We start from the raw sequence: 19,496 nt of genomic DNA, 5'->3' as shown, positions 1-19,496 counted from the left end.
CGCTTACCCCGCAGGGCTTCCGGCCTACCAAGCATGTCACCAGCTTAATCAATAATCCCCCCTAGGTCCGCTTATCGGCTGCCCAGGAAATATTGTTTTTGCCTCCCGCAGGAATCGAACCATGTACCTAGGGGTTAAGTACATATTCATAGCAATTCCTGCTACCACTTGAGCTACTAGCTCAATTGGTAGCAGGAATTGCTATGAATATGTACTTAACCCCTAGGTACATGGTTCGATTCCTGCGGGAGGCAAAAACAATATTTCCTGGGCAGCCGATAAGCGGACCTAGGGGGGATTATTGATTAAGCTGGTGACATGCTTGGTAGGCCGGAAGCCCTGCGGGGTAAGCGGAAATCCAGGGTGTTACAGAAGACACACCTTATCTCAACCAATCCAATTCACCTTCTTCTTCTCCTCCGAACCACCCCATAGGAAACACCTTTGAATCTTGATTATCTCCTTAATCACCACTTTTGGAGACTTAAAGAAGGAGAACATAAATATTAGAATACTAGAAAAAACCGAATTCAAAAGCACCACCCTCCCACCAATTGATAAATGTCTATATCTCCAAGATTCCAACCTTTTCTGTAACTTTGACACCACCGGTCTCCAAACTTCCCTCCTTCTATGATTAGAACCAACTGTAATACCTAAGAAAGGGAAGGAAGAAGATCCTTCTATACAATTAAGGAAAGTTAAAGCCGCTTGAATAAAATTTTACACTTTGGATATTGTTACTTTCACTACTTATCTAATTACTATGAATTATGGTTTCGATGATAATTATATATTGTCGTGCAAAATATATAATTACAAGAATGAATCATAATAAAACTAAATTAATCTTATTTTATTCAATAATAACAAAAATTATCAACAATTGAAAGACATGGATAGTGTAGACAAGGGTAGAATAAACGAAAATGAGTAAAATAAACAAGTAAAGACTAGCATTACTCTTAATACAACCAACTTTTCATACTTCTAGTTTCACTTGATTTCTTTACTTGTTTATTTTACTCATTTTTGTTTAGAGTAATGTTATTCCTACACTCACTTCTTACACCAATACATACATATGTGGTGTCGTTTTTTTACCTCCCCGTTTCACTTGGGAGGACGGTACGCCGGACCATTCACGCGAAATTTGGAAGGAGAAAGGTGCCCTTGTGGGATGAATTTTATTTTAGTTATTCCTACGATAGCACACAAATTTTTTAATTATCCTACAAGGAGGAAGGGGAAAAATATCTCAAATAAACCCTAAGAGTTTTCTAGGTGTGGGGATTTCACCTAATCAGATGTTCTGGAGTCTGGGAGGTCGGTTATACATAGCGAAGGTTTTAAGCACCCTACATATTCGTAGTACTCATCGGGAACCTTCTATGTGTCTATGTGTTTGTGTTTGCTATTTGATTGGGAAAGTTTCTCCTTTGTGTTAGGAGAGAGAATTGATTTGAATTGAAAGACTGACTGTTTTTGGTTTTTTGATTAGCTCGCTGAGATTCCTTGTGAATCTCATGCCTACATATCCCTAATGGAAGTCAGAGCTTTTTGTAGTTCGGGGAACTAATTAGGGAAATGAATTGTTTTTGGGTGCCTTGCTTGAAGCTCAAGGTTGAAGCTTGAATTAAATCTCTATTTACAATAAAGAGACATGAAGTCATCTTTACAGAGAGGTATTTCTACTATTCCACCAAAAACATTTAAAGTGACAGAAAAGCTGAGTTTGTTTCATAAGAGAGGGACCTTACTTGGTTGTGTACAAGTATGCCAGTCGTGTGTCTCTTGAATGAAAGAAAAGATTCTCGACCAGTTTAGGGAAAGTTGTACAAGTCTGGGGATGTGCCAAAGCATGTCTTTCAGAGTCCTAAATGGGATAATGTTTGAAATTGAAATGTTTGTTTGTTTGTTTGTTTGAATGTGGTGAAATAGGAGAAATATCTCTCTATATAGATAAGTCATATCTATCTACTATATGAAAGATTTGATTTTAGATGGCTTGTATGAGGCCCAAGCTTGAGGCTTTTTGATTGACTTTGGGAGATGACTCCACTGGGAATTGATTTTGACTAAGGAAATTTTGTGTTCTGTATGAAGCCTAGAATTGTGGCTGACTCTAACTAGAGAGTGTTTTATTTTGTTTTTTGATTGAAAGGTTTATTTTAGTGTTTTGTACAAAGCCCAGAATTGTGGCTGACTCTAGCTAGGGAGACTCTAATTTCCTCCTTGTACAAAGCCCAAGGTTGTGGTTGACTGCTGAGAAAACTGACTATGGATGACTCTATTTTGTGCCTTGTAAAAGCCCAAGGTTGTGGCTGACTTAGTGGGGAAAAGCTCGTAAAGGTTAGGAATCTTTTGACACAAGAAATGATGTTTATCTGCCTTGTATGAAGCCCAAGGTTGTGGCTACTTGATGGGTAAAGGACTCACTGTGGAGACTCTATTATCTGCCTTGTAGAAAGCCCAAGGTTGTGGCTGACTCTAGATAGGGGAATACCTATGTGTAGGATTTTTTCCCCTGAGGGGATTCTTGACTCTATTGAGGATTACTATGTTGTTTAGAGACTAAAGGTTGATCCTTCTGGGGATTGTGCTCTTATTAAGCAGGGATTGATGAATGAAAGACCCAGGTTTGAAGGTTGATCTTACTGGGGAGTTTTGAAGGTTTAATGAAAGTTGTTTTTGGAAGCTAACCCTTTCCAAAGATTTTGGATTATGAATGAGTGATTTGTGGAAGCTAACCCTTTCTAGGGAATTTGGATTTGAAGGATTGATTGGAAGCTAACCCTTTCCAAGGGTTTTTTGACTTTTAAGAAAATGTTGGAAGCTAACCCTTTCCAGGGAATTTGACTTAAAGGAATGATTTTAGAGGCTGACCCTTTCAGGGGTTTTGTGAAAATGAAAGAATTGATGGAGGTTGACCCTTTCCAGGGAATGTGACTTTAAAGACTGATTTTGGAGGCTGGCCCTTTCTAGGGATTTGGGGAAATGAAAGAATTGATGGAGGCTGACCCTTTCTAGGTACTTTTACTTAATGATTTAGACTTCTTGTTTAAAGCCCAAGATTAAGGTTGACTCTTTGGCTGAGAATAATTCCAGATGTGGAACCTAGACTCTACTAAGGAGAAGATTTATTAAAGATAGAGAATGAAGGTGACAGAGACTGTTCATGTCTCTCATTCCAGAAGGTGAACTCAATATTGAGATTGAGGCATTCTTGGCTTATTGAAGTCTGGTTTTGAAGGATAGAAGAATCTCACCAGGGTAGGCTAAAAGGTTACTAAAGACCTATTCCTATGTTTATAAGAAACCTGATGGGTCCTTGTATACAAGCTCAAGAGAAAGCTGGGAATATGCTTTTAAGAAGCCCGTGGGTCCTTGTATTGTAAGCCCAAGAGGAGGCTAATCGAGGGTCTTTGTTATAGAACAAGAGAAAGCTATGTTGATTTTGAACTTAGTTTGACTTTAAGCAAATGGGTAAGAGGTTTCACTGGGAATAATTCCTCTTAGGTGGGTGTGTCTTATTTTTGTTCTAAGGCTTTTTTCAAGATGTTTCACCGAGAATAATTCCTCTTGAGGTTTGAACTAAAGATCTCTAATTAGGAAAGAGCCTTCACCGGGAAGACATTCTCAATCCTAGGCCATAGTCCTATAATATATATATATATATATATACAGTTTATTTGTTCTAAGGTTGTTCTCAGACGGAGTTCTAAACAGTGTATATACAGTTTATATTTGACAGGAATTTAAATGAAAGCTGTAAGTTGAAAGCTGTAAAGCCTAACCTGGATGGAGTGGAGGTCTTTGAAAGATGTATGTACAAAGCTTTACGATCAGCTTGGTTGTTTATTGATAACAGTTGAATTATTTATTGAAAACAGTTTGAAATGTTTTTGTTTTGAAAACAGAAGAAGTGAAGATGGACACTAGGTCACATAGGTATCTGAAGAGTTTCACCGGGAATAATGCCCTTCAAATACCAAAAGAAAGTTTTGAAAAAAGATGAGAAGATTTTGTAAAGAAATACAGTTTTGAAAAACAAACTATGAAAAGAAAAGGTGTTGGGTCTTACACTCTATTAGAGGCCCATTGAAATTGATTTAATGTTTATGAAAAGTAGTTGATTGATGATTTGAAATGATTACTGTTATGAAAACAGTTTGAAATTTGACAAAAATCAACTTAATTAGGGTAAGGACAAAGTCTATACCTAATTAAGACCTAAGTGATTAGGGTTTTATCACAAAATTACTTACAAAATGATTAGGTTTTGAAAATCAAAAGATAAATTATATTTTAAAGTATTAAAACATACTTAAAAACATATGACTTTAAACCTAATTAAAATAATATCTTTTTTGTGATTTTTTTGGATATTCTCAAAATAGATATATTAAATGAGAAGTGTGTGAAAAATCAAGTGAAAATGATTTAGTTTGATAGGTGAATCAATTGGTTAAAGTTGTGAAGAAATTAAGTGAGAAAATTGGCAAAAAAATTGGTTTTGTCTCTACCAAGGCTTGAACTCACGCTCCCATGGTCACTACCCAAAACTTAGCCAACTGAGTTGCGCGCTCAGCTTGTAATACATACGCGCGCCTTTGATTATATGTGAATCCAGTATGAATAAATGGAAAAAATTAACAAAAGGTCGGAGGGGGGGATCGAACCCCATAGCTTGTGGCAAGAGAGAATGGAAGTGCATGTGACCAAGTGAGCTAAACGATGTATTCGTTTAATACACGCTTTCACTTAATTATATTTTAAACTTGCTTCTGAGAATTTGAAAATGGCGCGCGAACACCATCTTCATCTTCAACCTCTAGCTTTCAGTTCTTGAATGTTTGAACTTGCTCATTTCCCAACCAAACGGGATGATGTAAACATGAATTTTGCTCTAAATTTCCTCACGAATCCAGATATCTAACTAATATTGATTTATATTAACTACAACTATCTAATTCTTCAGAAAACACGAAGAACATATAAACCCTAATTTTAAAATTAAATGATGATGAAGATGAAAATGAATAAATGAATGATGATAGAGGATTTTTAATCCTCTGATGATGCTGAGTGAACTGGTATCGAGATATATTCCAAAGAGTGCTTAAATAAGAGTGTTAGAGTTTGAAAAAATACCTCTGAAAGTGGAAGTCGATGGTTATGGTGGAGAGATTTTGGCTATGGATGAATGATCACAAAAGCTTCCTGGTGACTCAGTGATGCTAACTGAATGCTTATTGCAACTTGAATGCTTTAGAATTGCCCTACTCGACACCTTCTATTTGAGCTTCAAGTGAACATGGAGGTTAGTGATTCCGTGGTTACAGATGTGCTGCAGGCATCTGAATAGCTTCACTACACCCCTAGGAACATGTTGATGTTCTTAGATTTGTTTGACACCCTCTGAATTGTTCTACAGACCTCCAACTGCTTAAGCTCCAAAACGAAAGTGGCTATGGTGTTTCTCCACTTTCAGAAGTGTTCCAGGTGCTTGGATCACTTCTAATGAACCTCCTTGAGATGTTGGAAGGCTTACTTTCAAAAGAAGAGCTCTGGTTTGAAGAATTCGATTCTTCTTGCCAAAGAACTTTTGAAAACTATAAGCATGAGGGAGAGAAGGAGAAAGCAAGATTTTTGAGTTGATTTGGTGTGTCTAATACTGAGGTATGCTCTTCTATTTATAGGAAAAAGATTCAGAGCAATTGGAGAGAGTAAGCTTGCTTAGTGAGGTATTTTTGGTTTCTTGGCCATAAAGAAATTCAAAGAATACCCAAATGTAATGATGGCATTTTCGAGAAAGCTCCCTAGCGATTGATCTTTATTGATCTTGGGATACATTTCTATTGCAGAATAGCTTATGATTGGCTTAGAAGAAGATTCCAATTGGTGAATCATCATTTGCCATAAATTCCTAAATGTAATGATTACTTAATCACATGGCTTTGATTTTTGGATGTTTTGGAATCTTGATGCAAATGATTCAAATGATTCTCTCCAATCTCTTATAATATATTTGGAGTCTTGATGTAACAATTAGTTTAGGTCTTTGGCACAAAATGACCAAGACCAAAGTTGGTCATGTCTTGAAATTTTACTCCATGAGACTGACTTTGAACAAGCATAATTAGTTAGTTTGGAGTTTCCTCAAAATCGTTTGGGAAATTTGTGTAAAATGGGCCTGAAGTTGGAAGAAAACTAGGTTAAAATAACTTAGAATTTCACAAAGTGTTTATGACCTATAACTTCCAAAACTCGTATCTCTCAAATGATTGATCTTTTGAAAAAAGTTCCAATGTGAAAATTTGTTTTATTTTGCAAGATCTCACACTTTCATGTTGGAAGTTTTTTGAGTTGTGTAGGTGAAATTTTGAGATCCATGAACTAGGTCAAAATACACTAGTTTGACTTTTTGTTGACTCTTTGATCCTTGATGGATTTTCTTGATTTTCTATGGTCAAATTACTTCAATATTCATATATTGATGATATTGATCCTTAAAAGTCATGGTTTGATCCAAAACCCTAAAAGTCAAAGGTGATCTTATACAGTTGACTTTTTTCAAATGAAGTGAAATCTTGGATTTTTGTGATGAATCAAGTTCTCCTTCTCAAATGAATGATATGAATGGAACATATTGAGGTAATAGAAGTTCTTGAATCATGTTTTGAGTTGTGGAGCCATGTCCTGATTAAAAGTCAACTGTCTAGGTGAATTAGGTCAAAAACCCTAATTTGTAGGTCAGATGAAATTGATGACTGTGGATCTTGAATTGAAGTGCAATTCCTGTTGTACATTGTGATAGGGATCATTTGAAGATTATTGAACCCTTTGAGTGATTCCCTGGAGCTTTTTAGGGTTTCCTAGATATGGGCCCTGATTTTAGTCCTTGATAGGCTCAAAACCCTAGTCTGGTGACTTAAGCAAGCTTGAGTCCTGATTGAAGGATGTCTGATCATCACAGGTGTATAAATGAATCATTTGAGTCCTATGATTGTATCAGAGGTCATTTTCTTATTGATTGATTCTTTTCCTAAGCTTCTTTGTTCTTGAACACCCTTAATTGAGTACTAGGTAAGCTAGTGACTGTTCTGGGTACCTGTCTTGAGTTGATGAAGTGTCTGAAGATGTGACATCTCGGGGGGGGGGGGGGGGGGGGGGGTCAAAATTAGGGTATGACAACATCCAACACTATTCACCGTATTTATACGGTGAATAATGTTTTTAAAATAATTTTTTTTTATGAATAGTGATATAGTGATATGAACAGTGAACGGTAACATACACGTGAAGTAAACAGAGACAAAGTTGGTTAATGTTATATAAAATATTGGTTAATGAAGTTATCAAATTGGTTAATAAACGACAAAATGTTAAAATAATCTAGTAGTAAAATAAAGTTGATTAATGAAAAGTAAATAATTTGGTTAATAAAGTAATGAAGTTGGTTAATAAACGTCCAGATATTAACAATGGAGTGTAAAATGTTGATTAATAAAGTTATGAAATTGGTTAATAAAAGCATAGATATTAAAAATAATTTTTAATAGTAAAATAAAGTTAGTTAATTAAATGTAAACGGTTGGTTAATAAAGTTATAAAGTTGGTTAATAACACAATTTTATATTAGTATCTCATAATTTAAATAAATTTTAAAAAAATAAAAAATATTTATTATTATAATAATATTTTACTGTTCACGTTACTATTTAAAAATATATCTTTTATTTAAAAAAATATTATTCACCGTATAAATATAGTACGTATTAGGTGTAAGTATTGGTGAAAGAATTTGAAGTATAGATAACATTACTCTTGTATTAAAATAGAAGCGACGTAGAAAGCTATAACAATGAAGAACAAAAGTAAAACCAAAACTAATGCTAAGAACTAAATTAAGAATGAAATAATAATATGAAAATTGTGATAGATTAGTGGTCCAAAATTGAGAAATTTGAATCCGAAAACATAATGATCAATAATATTGAGCCGATTACATGATGCCTCTTTAAAGAGACATTTTTAAAAGAAAAAGGGGGGCAATAAGAGTTAACCGTGTTGCCATGCACATAGATTTCTTAAGCAAAAAAGGGTAAGAGAGTGTGAAAAAATTAATAAGGTTTCAAAACATAGGATTCTGAATTTTTGTTCTTGCAAATATCTTTGTTTTTGTGTTGTATTTGTTAGTGCGTGAGACACTTTTAACAAGGAGGGAAAGAGAGAATAATAAAGAAAATAAGAATTATATTATTCTCTTAGATTTTACAAATAAGTATACATCCTATGACTATTTATACACAATCCTAATTGGGTTTGGACTTACTCAACTTGAATTATATTTAATATTAACCTAATATTTCAACACACTCCCCATAATCCAAGTTGTCGAACCTACGCTAGTCATAGTCCAACTGAACTATTCCTAATTTCTTTCTCAAATTCAAGAATCTGTCAATTTTCAATCCTTTGGTGAAAATGTTGGTCAACTGTGCTTCACTTGATCAATGTGTAACTTCAAGTTCGCCTAGATTCACCTTCTCCCTTTAGAAGTGAAATCTAGCTTGGATTTGCTTACTCCTTCCATGCAGAACTGGATTCTTCGCCAAATTTATCGCTAACTTGTTGTCAATTCGCAACACAAACGGTTTCTTCACTTCGACTTCCATATCTTCAAGTAAAGTTATGATCCAAATTGCTTGACATGCCGTATAGGATCCTGCTACATATTCAGCTTCACACGAAGACAATGCCACCACAGGTCGCTTCTTCGAACACCATGAAATTGGGGCACCAAATTCTTGAAAGAATTATCCAATTGTGCTTCTTCGATCTTCCTTATCTCCAAACCAATCAGCATCTGAAAAATAGTTTACTATTGCTTCTTTTTCTTTAGAGTCTTGTCGAAATAGTATTCCACTGTTTATTGATCCTTTCAAATATCTCAGGATTCTTCTTGCAGCCTTCATATGTGACACCATTGGTTCACTCATATATCTGCTTACTAATCCGACAGCGAAACCTATATCAGGTCGACTGTTGCACACATACCTTAGAGATCCAATAATTTGTTTGAACAAAGTTGCATCAACTTTGTCTTCCTCTCCATGCTTCTCCAACTTCACATTTGGTTCGATAGGTGAAGAGGTAGAATTCGAATCTTCCATTCTGAATCTCTTGAGAACCTCTTTGACATACTTCTTTTGATGTGGCACCATACCTTGCTTTGACACTTGAAATTCCATGCCTAGGAAATAAGACAATTTTCCCAGATCCGAAATTTCCAATTATTTCATCATCAGCTCTTTGAACTTCGACAAGTTCTCCAAGCTATTTCCAGTTACTAACAAGTGATCAACATACAAGCATATGATTGTTATATCTTGTGCTAGCACCTGAACAGAGACACCATATTCAGATTTGCATTTTTCAAATCCTAATTCGACTAAGTATGAGTCGATCTTCTTGTTCCATGCCCTAGGTGTTTGCTTGAGGCCATAGAGCGCTTTGTGCAACTTATATACTTTACTCACTTCCTTATGAATCACAAATTCTGGAGGTTGTGTGAGATAGACCTCTTCGTCTAAGGAACCATTCAGAAATGATGATTTCACATCTAAATGAAATGTCGACCAACCTTGGTTGCATGCCAATGCTACCACAAGTTGAACAATCTCTAGTATTTCTAATGGAGAAAATACTTCAGAGTAGTCGAGTCCTTCTCTTTGAAGAAACCCCCGAGCTACTAGCCTTGCTTTATATCTTGCTATCGACCCATCAACATTGTGTTTCAATTTGAACACCCACTTAACATCGATAGCCTTTGTATGTGCTAGCAATTAGACTAACTCCCATGTGTTGTTTCTTTCGGTTGCCTGTAACTCTTCGACCATAGCTAACTTCCACTGATTAATCTTCAAAGCTTCGCTATAGTTGATTGGTTCAGCACCTGCAAGTAAAGCAAAATGAACTAATTCTCCATCTGGCGTGACTTCATCATCACCCATCACTTCATAATCATGAAGTCTTGATGGATGAACTCTAGTTCTTTGAGGTCTTTGGCTTGTGCCAGCCACATCTTCTTCGACTTTGACTGTGTCAGGAATGTTAGCAAATACTTCGACCTCGACTGCGTTTTCAACTGGATTCTCAGCAATTCCTTCGATTTCGACTTCAACAGTTTCTTCGTCGAAATCAGAGCTCATCAATGGCTTGCTAACTGAATTACTAAAATTCCAATTCCAGACAGAATTTTCATCAATCACAATATCTCGACTTAACACAATCTTCTCATTTATTGGATTGTACATATAAAGATACAACATATGATTATTTAAATACAATCCTAATTAGATTTGGATTTACTCAACTTGGATTATATTTACTATTAACCTAATATTTCAACAGTATTAAAGATTACAAATTTTGTATAAAAACCATGTTGTGTGATTATGATGGTGGATTGAATATGTGTCTGCCACAATTTTTTTCCGTTCCTCTCTCTATGTTCTAATTTCTATCCTCTATTTATACTCAAAAGTTAGGTAAAAATGAGAAGAAGAAAAAAAAAAAAAAAGCCAAATCCGACACGTTATAGATGGGATTGTAACAGGCTGTAAGGACTGTTGAGATTGCAATGTTTAAGGAGACTGCCAATATTGGTTATGGCGGAATGTAAAGCAGGACTATATGATTCATAGAACATAAAATGGAAAAAAGGTAAAAAAAAGCAAATGCAAAAGTGAAATTGAAAGAATGCTAAGAGTAAATAGTTTTTTATTATTTTTTTGATTGAAACTTTGAGTAGAAATATACTTGTCAACAAATTATTTGTATTTATTATTATATATTTTAGGAAGACTAAGAAAAGTAACAATGTTAGTGATAAGAGTTATGTTTTTTTTTTTCTTTCTAAATGTTAGTGATAAGAGTTTCACTAATAAAAAGAGCCCAACTTATTCCTAAAAGAAATTTGTATTATATCTTCACACATTCGAACACAATAAATTAACACCATAACGACACAGTAAAGAATTTATTAGTATTTAATACAATTTAGATTTCCATGAGAAAAATAAATATATATACAAATTAGATTTTCTATGGCTTTCACCAACATTCTCTCATTAGTACTAGAGTCAACCAACATTCTCTCACTAGTACTAGAGTCAACACGACTAATATCTATAGATCTAGTATAATGATCATGCTTTTGTTATATAAAAGATATTGTTAAGTGTTGGTACTTTGCATATATTCACATCTTCTCTATATATCATCTTTCGAATGAGGTGATGTTGCCTAATTATGTGTTTGGCATCTTTTATATATATATATATATATATATATATATATATATATATATATATATATATATATATATATATATATAGATGAGGGATCAAATTACATCAATATGTTACACTTATAGTTACACTCATTAATAACCTTTGATTTTATTTTAATCCAATGGTTAGAAATGTTTAATTAGTGACTCATGATTCTTACTTAAAATAGTTTTATTCTATTTTTGGTAATTAATAATTTTGATTTTATCAAATTATAATTTATTCTTTTTCTTATAAACTTAATAAAATCTCTACTAATTTTGTAACAATTAAGTCAAATTCAATTTTGATATTAATAAATATTAAAAATCATAAATTTTAAGAAATATTAATAATAATAATAATAATAATAATAATCATAATAATAATAATAATTGAATAGATTATGGTTTTATATTATTATAAAATATGTGATTTGTTTCAAATTGTTAGTAAGCATTATTTGATGAATATAATGTTTGTTACTAAGAAAAAATTGGTATAAAAATTGTGATTTATTTTTAAGAAAAAATAATATTATATATTCCCTTAATGTAACTAATAGAACTGTTTAATTTTAAATACAATACAAAATAATTCTCAAAATATGTATAAATAAATACAAAAAAATAAATAATAAATAATTAGAACATAGTAATTTATTTGTGGATCAAATAAAATTTTATTTTAAAAATTAGTGCAATTTTTTTTAAATTAAGAATACAAAATTTTTTAATTAAAATAATTATTAAGAAATTAGTGCAATAAAATTATTAAGAAACGATAAATATAACATATTTTAAGAAATTTTAGTAAAAGTCACTTGATTTTTATTAATAAGTTTTAAAAATACGTGAATTTTTAAGATTTATTAGTAACAAATTTTTTTTCATCTAACAATGTTTATAATAATTTTAAACAAATCACAATTTTTATAATAATATAAAACTATATTCTATTCACTTATTCTTATTAATATTTCTTAAAATTTTATGATTTTTAACATATATTAATATCAAACTCATTTTTATATAAATTTTTTAACTTTAAACAAATTTTTCTATTTTTTGTGTAAATAAATTTATATTTTATTTGCTTGAAATTATATATATAATTGATATATTTTAAAATAAGATTTTTTTTTTAATCTTGACTTTTTTTATGAAATATTTTTTTTTATAAAATTGAAATGTGATTTAATTGTTACAAAAGTAGGAGAGATTTTATTTATTTTATGAGAAAAAGAATACATTATAATTTGTTAAAATCAAAATTATTAATTACCAAAAATAGAATAAACTATTTTAAGTAAGAATAATGAGTCACTAATTAAATATTTCTAGCCATTGGATTAAATTAAAATCAAAGGTTATTAATGAGTGTAACTATAAGTGTAACATATTGGTGTAATTTGATCCCTCCTCATATATATATGTATATATATATATATATATATATATATATATATATATATATATATATATATATATATATATATATATATATATATATATATATATATATATATATATATATATATATATATATATCACGACGCTAAAATTCGCTTTTGGCAGCACTAAAAAGACAGTGCTTTTATCACAAAGCGCTGCTATAAGTGGTAAAAAATTCGCTGCTTAAGACCATCTTAAAAAAGCGCTTTAGAAAAAAGCTGCTAAAGCCCGTGTTAAGAAAGCATATTAGAAAGCACTTTTACGAAAGCGCTGCTAAATGTTAACCTTAGAAAGCGTTTTTATAAAGCGCTGCTAATTGTTATTTGTTGAAAGCGCTTTTAAAAAGCGCTGCTAAAGGTATATGAAAAGAAAGCGCTTTCTATGGAAAACACGCTGTTAACTCTAACATTACGAAAGCGCTTTTGGTAAAGCTCTGCCTTAAGTCATTAATTAATAAAAATTAAAACAAAACAACTGAATCTCTAATTCAGTCTATTTCCCTCTTCTCTCATCCATAGTCGCACGAACTCCCTCCTCTCTCCGTTCACAATCGCACGAGCTCCCTCCGGCCTTATTTCACATCTGTCGTACTCCTCTCTGTTCGCAGTCGACACAACCTCTATGTTCACAGCCGCCGTTCGTTCTCAATGTTTGGCCGTCGTACTCCTCTTCGTTCACAACCGCCGTTCGTTCTCAACACCTCCTCTCAGCAACAACAACTTTAGATTCGTTTTGAGGTAAATCTTCTCTCATCTTTGACTATTTTTTTCTATCTTCATAAATGACATTTGTGAGTTATCGGAATACTCTCATTTTGTTATTCTTTGAAACCCTAATTTGACCTATTGAAATTAATACTACTGTGATAGTTTGTGAGAGCTGATAAAAATAACTTATGATTCTTCAAAAGCTGTTTTTAACTTATTTGTACTAACTCTCAGAAATTGTTGCACTTTAACTCCTTTAATTCTTAGTTCAAACCCTTGAGCTACCCAAACTTGTAAATTGTAGTTACTATACATTTCTTGGTCGTTTATGGTTGGCTTCTCGCTCAACTAACTCTTCAATGAACCCCTTACATATATGTCTGACTTTTTGGTTGAGGGAAGTTTTCTTCTCATGCTCTGCTCAGGAATCTTAAAGGGATTTCGGGATTATCATATCATTAGCTTTTTACACTTCAGGTTAATGATAATGATAGGGGTGGATTGAGTGAAAGGGAAAGAATGCCAAAGTGGGATACTGCAATTGCATACTAAAAAATTCAGCATCCTTAATCTTAAGACATAAATTAAAGTTTAATAATTGTAATTGTGCTGTAGAAGGGAAGCCTCGCTCAAATTCTTGCTTCTTTTTGTTCTACAACTTTGTATTTTCTTCTCTACCTCTTCTTCTTTCTTTCCTTTTTTGTGCTTGTGTTGTTGTTGGTGTAGTCGAGAGTATGACTGAAATTCAAAGAGTGATGAGAGGTTGAAGATGAAAGTGAGGTAGCAAGGATAAGAGTGAGGTTTGTGTGTGATGATGATAGGGGGAAGCTGCAGAGAGGTTGTTCAGTGTGTTAGGAGTGTTTGAAGATGAAGATTGTGAACACTACGCCAAAATTGATTTTTTGTATCGCCTAATTTAATAGCACTTTTAAATAAAATGCTATTAAAAGAGAAAAAACAAATTTATAATAGCACTTTATGGTCAGACGCTATTATAAAATACATACAATATGATTTTGATAGCACTTTAAGGAAAAACACTATTATTAAACATCGCTAAGATAGCGCTTCCTTTGAAGCGCTATTAATATTCTTCACTAAGATAGCACTTTTTAAAAAACGCTATTATTTTACTAACATATGTTATCGTTTATTAAAAAGTGCTATTGTTGTACTTTATCAAATATATAATAAAATGAAAAAAGATAATATAATAATAAAATTAAAACAAAAAAAAAACAAAACACTTTGGCGGAGACTTTTTCGTTTTGGGGCATAATTTTTGGCCACTTACCACCAAAAGCCAAAACACCCATTCTCTCTGAAAACCCAGAACCCACTCACGCTTGAAATCTTCCTTCGACTTCGATTCACGCACGTCGTTGTTGAACCTACCTTCCTTCGATTCACTCACGCCGTCGAACCCCCAACCTAGCCAAACATTCTTCTCCCTTCATCATCCCAGAACTCACACACTCTTCATAATCGATTCACTACCAGAAAGTGAAAACACGGTCGATTCAGAATCACCACTTGAACAGAAAGAGGAAAAAACAGAGAGAAAGAACGAACAAAACTCATTCTCCGTCGAACTCATCCCTTCGTCAGCTCACCATCATCGTCCCTCTCTTCATTGGAATCTGGTAATCTTTATTTTCTTATATTATTGCTCTGCATTGTAAAATTACAAGGATTTGAAATTAATGATAGTTGATTAATTTTAAGAGAATCATAGGATCCCTAATTTTTGACTAACTATAAGAGATCCTAGGATCCCTAATTGTTGATTAATGCTGATTACTGGCTTGCATATTCCAATCATGTTGATTAAGTTATCAAAACTGAAATATGGCAAAATCTTGTAGACTTTTGTGTATTTTATGTTCAGCTTGAGTGAGTGAAGAGAAACTAAAAACACAACTTGAAGATTCAATTTGGAAAGTCGGTTTTCGGATTGTGAGGGATTTTCCATAGTTTGTTTTTGTAATTTCCAGTTTCTAGTAGCTTGGTTTTCTACCTGCATGATTTACAAGTAGAGGTAGTTCTTAATGGATAGATGCTCTAGCTTTCAAGTTTTTGTTAAAGTAAAATTACCTATTTGTGAGAGAGCCCTAACTTCTCATCCTTTAGAATTGCCTTTCAGTTTGACCGTTGCTCATCAGTTTCTGATGGATTCGGACTTATCAGTTGCCATTGTTGATAAATGTGTTCCTTGTTATGGTGCCACTGGCACAAGTATCAATACAAACATGCTGTGAAAAAATATCAATATGAACATCTTCAAATGTCTTTCGCCTGTTAGTTTTATTGTTGAATTCTTCTTTAATCAATTGGTCTAATCCTTGATTGAATGTTTTGTTAGTTAGTCTAATCCGCCTTTTGTCATGACAAACACCATCTTGTATATTTTAGCTGTTGATTATCCAGTTGAGAAGCTTTCTTTGCTATGTTTTTGATGACAGAGGCACACTTTTAACTTTCGATAGAATGGGTGAAGCTTCCAGTTTTGTTAATGTGTGGGTTCCATCCTTCCATAAGCATGATATAGAGCCTAGGAATGTGGAATCATACTTTAGCTTAAAAAGAGATCCTTACAAAAATAAAGTGAAACCTGATTTTGTGAAGGTTTGTAGAAGGCTGAAGCGTAAGTATGATGAGTTCAAGGTCGTAATCAATGGTTTTCTCGAGTCTATCCGTTGCAAGTCAGATGCTTTTCATGCAAGAGAGGAAATCAAGGCCATGAAAGTTCAGAGACAAAACAGTGGAGATGAACCTATTGAGCCTATAAAAATTCCAAAAACATGGATGGCTGATGGACCTCATTGGCCTGGGACTTGGTTGAACACTTCATCTAAGCACTCAAAGGGTGAACTTGCTGGCATCATTCAGGCACTAATTAGCAAGCTTTTGAAATTGCTGCTGCAATATTTGATACTATAAAAAATCACCGTAAAAAATCACCGTGAAATGGATCTCATTGAACTAGTCTATGTCGGAACTGGTTATCTGTTTAGAAAGGTCTCTCTTTATGTAGTTGTTGCCTTATGCGTAAAAAGAAGCATGCCAACACCTTAGAAGAGAATCGGGCACTAAAGATGCGTGACTCTGATGATGAAAATATGAATCTTTCATCCTTCCCTAAGAAATTTGGGAACTCAAGCTTCCTTATTGACTCAATTCCAGTGGCAGAGTCTAAGGTAGGCCACTTTCTAATTTGTGTCAATTAGCCTCTTATTATGATTGAGCATTGGTAGTAGGCAGTTAAAATGTGATGTATACAACATTTTTGTATAAATGTATGAGCTAGTACTTTTCTTATTGCGTGAATATGATTATTTTAATTGAAAAGTATAATATTATTTATGTTTGTGCACTGCACATGTTCAGTGTTAATGTAGCGTATGTGGTTTGTTGGTTTCAGTATGTGGATTGGAAAAGAACTTGTTACAGTTGTATAAATACTCCAAGATATTCATATAAAATAAATGATTATCCTTTGCATAATTATAGTATGTAAATATTTTTGGAGATAATGATACTTTATGGTATAGAGAAAAGTATGGTCAAAGATAACTAAGTATAATTATTATGTCTTTCTTTGTAGCTTACTTTTATGTAGTTTCTCAAAAGTTGTGAGAGACTAGTTGAGCTGTGGTTTATGTATAAAGTTAATTTCTTATTTCTTTTACGTTTCATACATGGTTTAGGTAGAGAAGGCTTTGTGATTGCTTCAATTATAGCCGATGATAGCACCAATTGAAGAGGTGACTTATTTGTAGATATGTTTTACCGCACCTGACACGGTTACTTGATAGAGGGATGGTTCTATGGATACATTAGGCATCGCTATCTCAGAAGTGTGGTTCATGTAAGTATATTTTATTTAGAAATTTATTAATTTATCATTTACTTAATTTCATTTATAATATAAATAAATTTCAAAAATGCTAACTTCTTGTTTTTCTGTTTATTACATTGTACTAAATTAGAATTGTGTGTCTTCCTTCTTAAAATTCTAACTTAAAAAATGACTCATGAAAATATGATTTCTTAACAAAATTATGGATCGGGAAAACCCATTTAGTATGTTAATTTTCTTTGAATTATATTAGTATCCACCAGTATCCCAGAACTTGAAGTAAAGTGACATATTTATCCATTCTTCTCTACTGACTTGGGCTTTTTTACTTTTACTTACATGTATAAGTTCCCAAACTTGAAAAACTAGTAGAATCAACAACCTAGTGATAAAACTACCATTCGATTGATTGGAATATAAGAATGAAAATCACCTTCTCTGCTGCACAAGGTCTTACTTTCTTGCATGAGGAAGGGCCTTTTAAGGTGATAAACATTCTCTTTGTACGCGGTCTTTAGATCTTATTAAGTGATTGCGATTGGGAGAAGAGTTATTGTGTATTTATTGATATAGATTGAAATAATATAGCATGAGTAAATATTACTCTAATATCTTTATAGTACATTAGATTTCAAATTTTATGTTTAATATGTTTCTATCTTCACTGACACACCTTTGAATCTCTAGCAGGCAATGTATAATGATTTTTCAGCAGTGAACATACAGATTGACATAGATTTCAATGCAAAGCTTTCAGGATATGGTTTTGTTGGACATATTGCTGAGGAAGCGTTTTCAAGAAGTTCAGCTGTAAGTTCTTTGACTCGTGCATATGTGCATTGTGTGTGCTGATATAGAACATTCATTTTGTATATCTATGTTTGTTTCGATAGTTCTATTCTCGTTCTAAGTCGAACTCGGTGCAATGATAAGGTTGTAGCCTCATGACCCTTACCTAAAGGTCGCGAGTTGGGGTAACGCTACTGCCCTTAGTTGTGCTTTTAGTTTTGTTCACAATCATTCTTTTTCGTGAATACAGGCAACATGAAATCTTTCTGTGGAGACATGGAGAAAAGGAAAGCTTACTCCAAAAAGTAATGTATGGAGTTTTGGAATTGTTCTTCTGGAGCTACTGAATACAGGAAGGAAGCAAGAATTTTGACATAAATCTCCTAAGAGAGAGAGAGGAACTTAGTTAAATGGTGTCAACCTTTCTTAGCTGACAACTTGTCTGTGCTCATGGATTCTCAACTTGAACGTCAGTTTCCGCCCAAAGCAGCAAAAATAGTTGCTGGCTTTTAGATTTGGATTGAAGTACTCTTAGTTGGAATGCATGCATCTACAAATTTGACTATTCAAATGTCCTCTTTTTTGTAGTACACTAAATGCACTTTATATATGTTATGATATTTAAACACGTGGATTTGGTTAAAAATGTTATTTGGTATTGATGAATCATAATATTTATGCAATGAGTAACTTAGAGAATTATTTTATATTTGCACACCAAAAGAGTGATTATGTGTTATTTGATATTTGAACATCATAATATGTAGCTTTTTGATATATGCACACCAAAAGAGTGATTTTTTGTAAAAAAAAAGTGCTAGAATAGCGTTTTGTAAAGAGTTCTATTAATGAAATATCCTATAATAGCACTTTTAAGAGAAAGCGCTATAAAACATATGTCATTTTATTAGGGAAAAGTGTCATATATTAGCGCTTTGTTTGAATGAATGAAGCTGAAGATGGGAGGATTGGATAAAATTTATTTCTAAGTATTAAAAAATAATTGTTTGATAGATAATTGTTTCACATTACATAAATATCATATGGGTTTGGAGTTTACAATATATATATATATATATATATATATATATATATATATATATATATATATATATATATATATATATATATATATATATATATATATATATATATATACCTTCAAGAGTTGAAGGCCATAATTCCACCATAACTAACCGTTCTTAGGTTTAGTCTTAGGATAATTGACAACCATAATTCCACCATAATTGTAAGCTGCATCTACGAAAGCAGTGCTCTACTGATCTACATTCCTTTTATATTTCATATTGTTTCTTACTCATACGTGTTTTTAATCTATTTCTTGTAA

This window comes from Vicia villosa, unplaced genomic scaffold (assembly GCF_029867415.1).
Source record: "Vicia villosa cultivar HV-30 ecotype Madison, WI unplaced genomic scaffold, Vvil1.0 ctg.002705F_1_1, whole genome shotgun sequence".
In the NCBI taxonomy this organism is placed as follows: Eukaryota; Viridiplantae; Streptophyta; class Magnoliopsida; order Fabales; family Fabaceae; genus Vicia; species Vicia villosa.
This window is presented reverse-complemented; position numbering follows the sequence as displayed.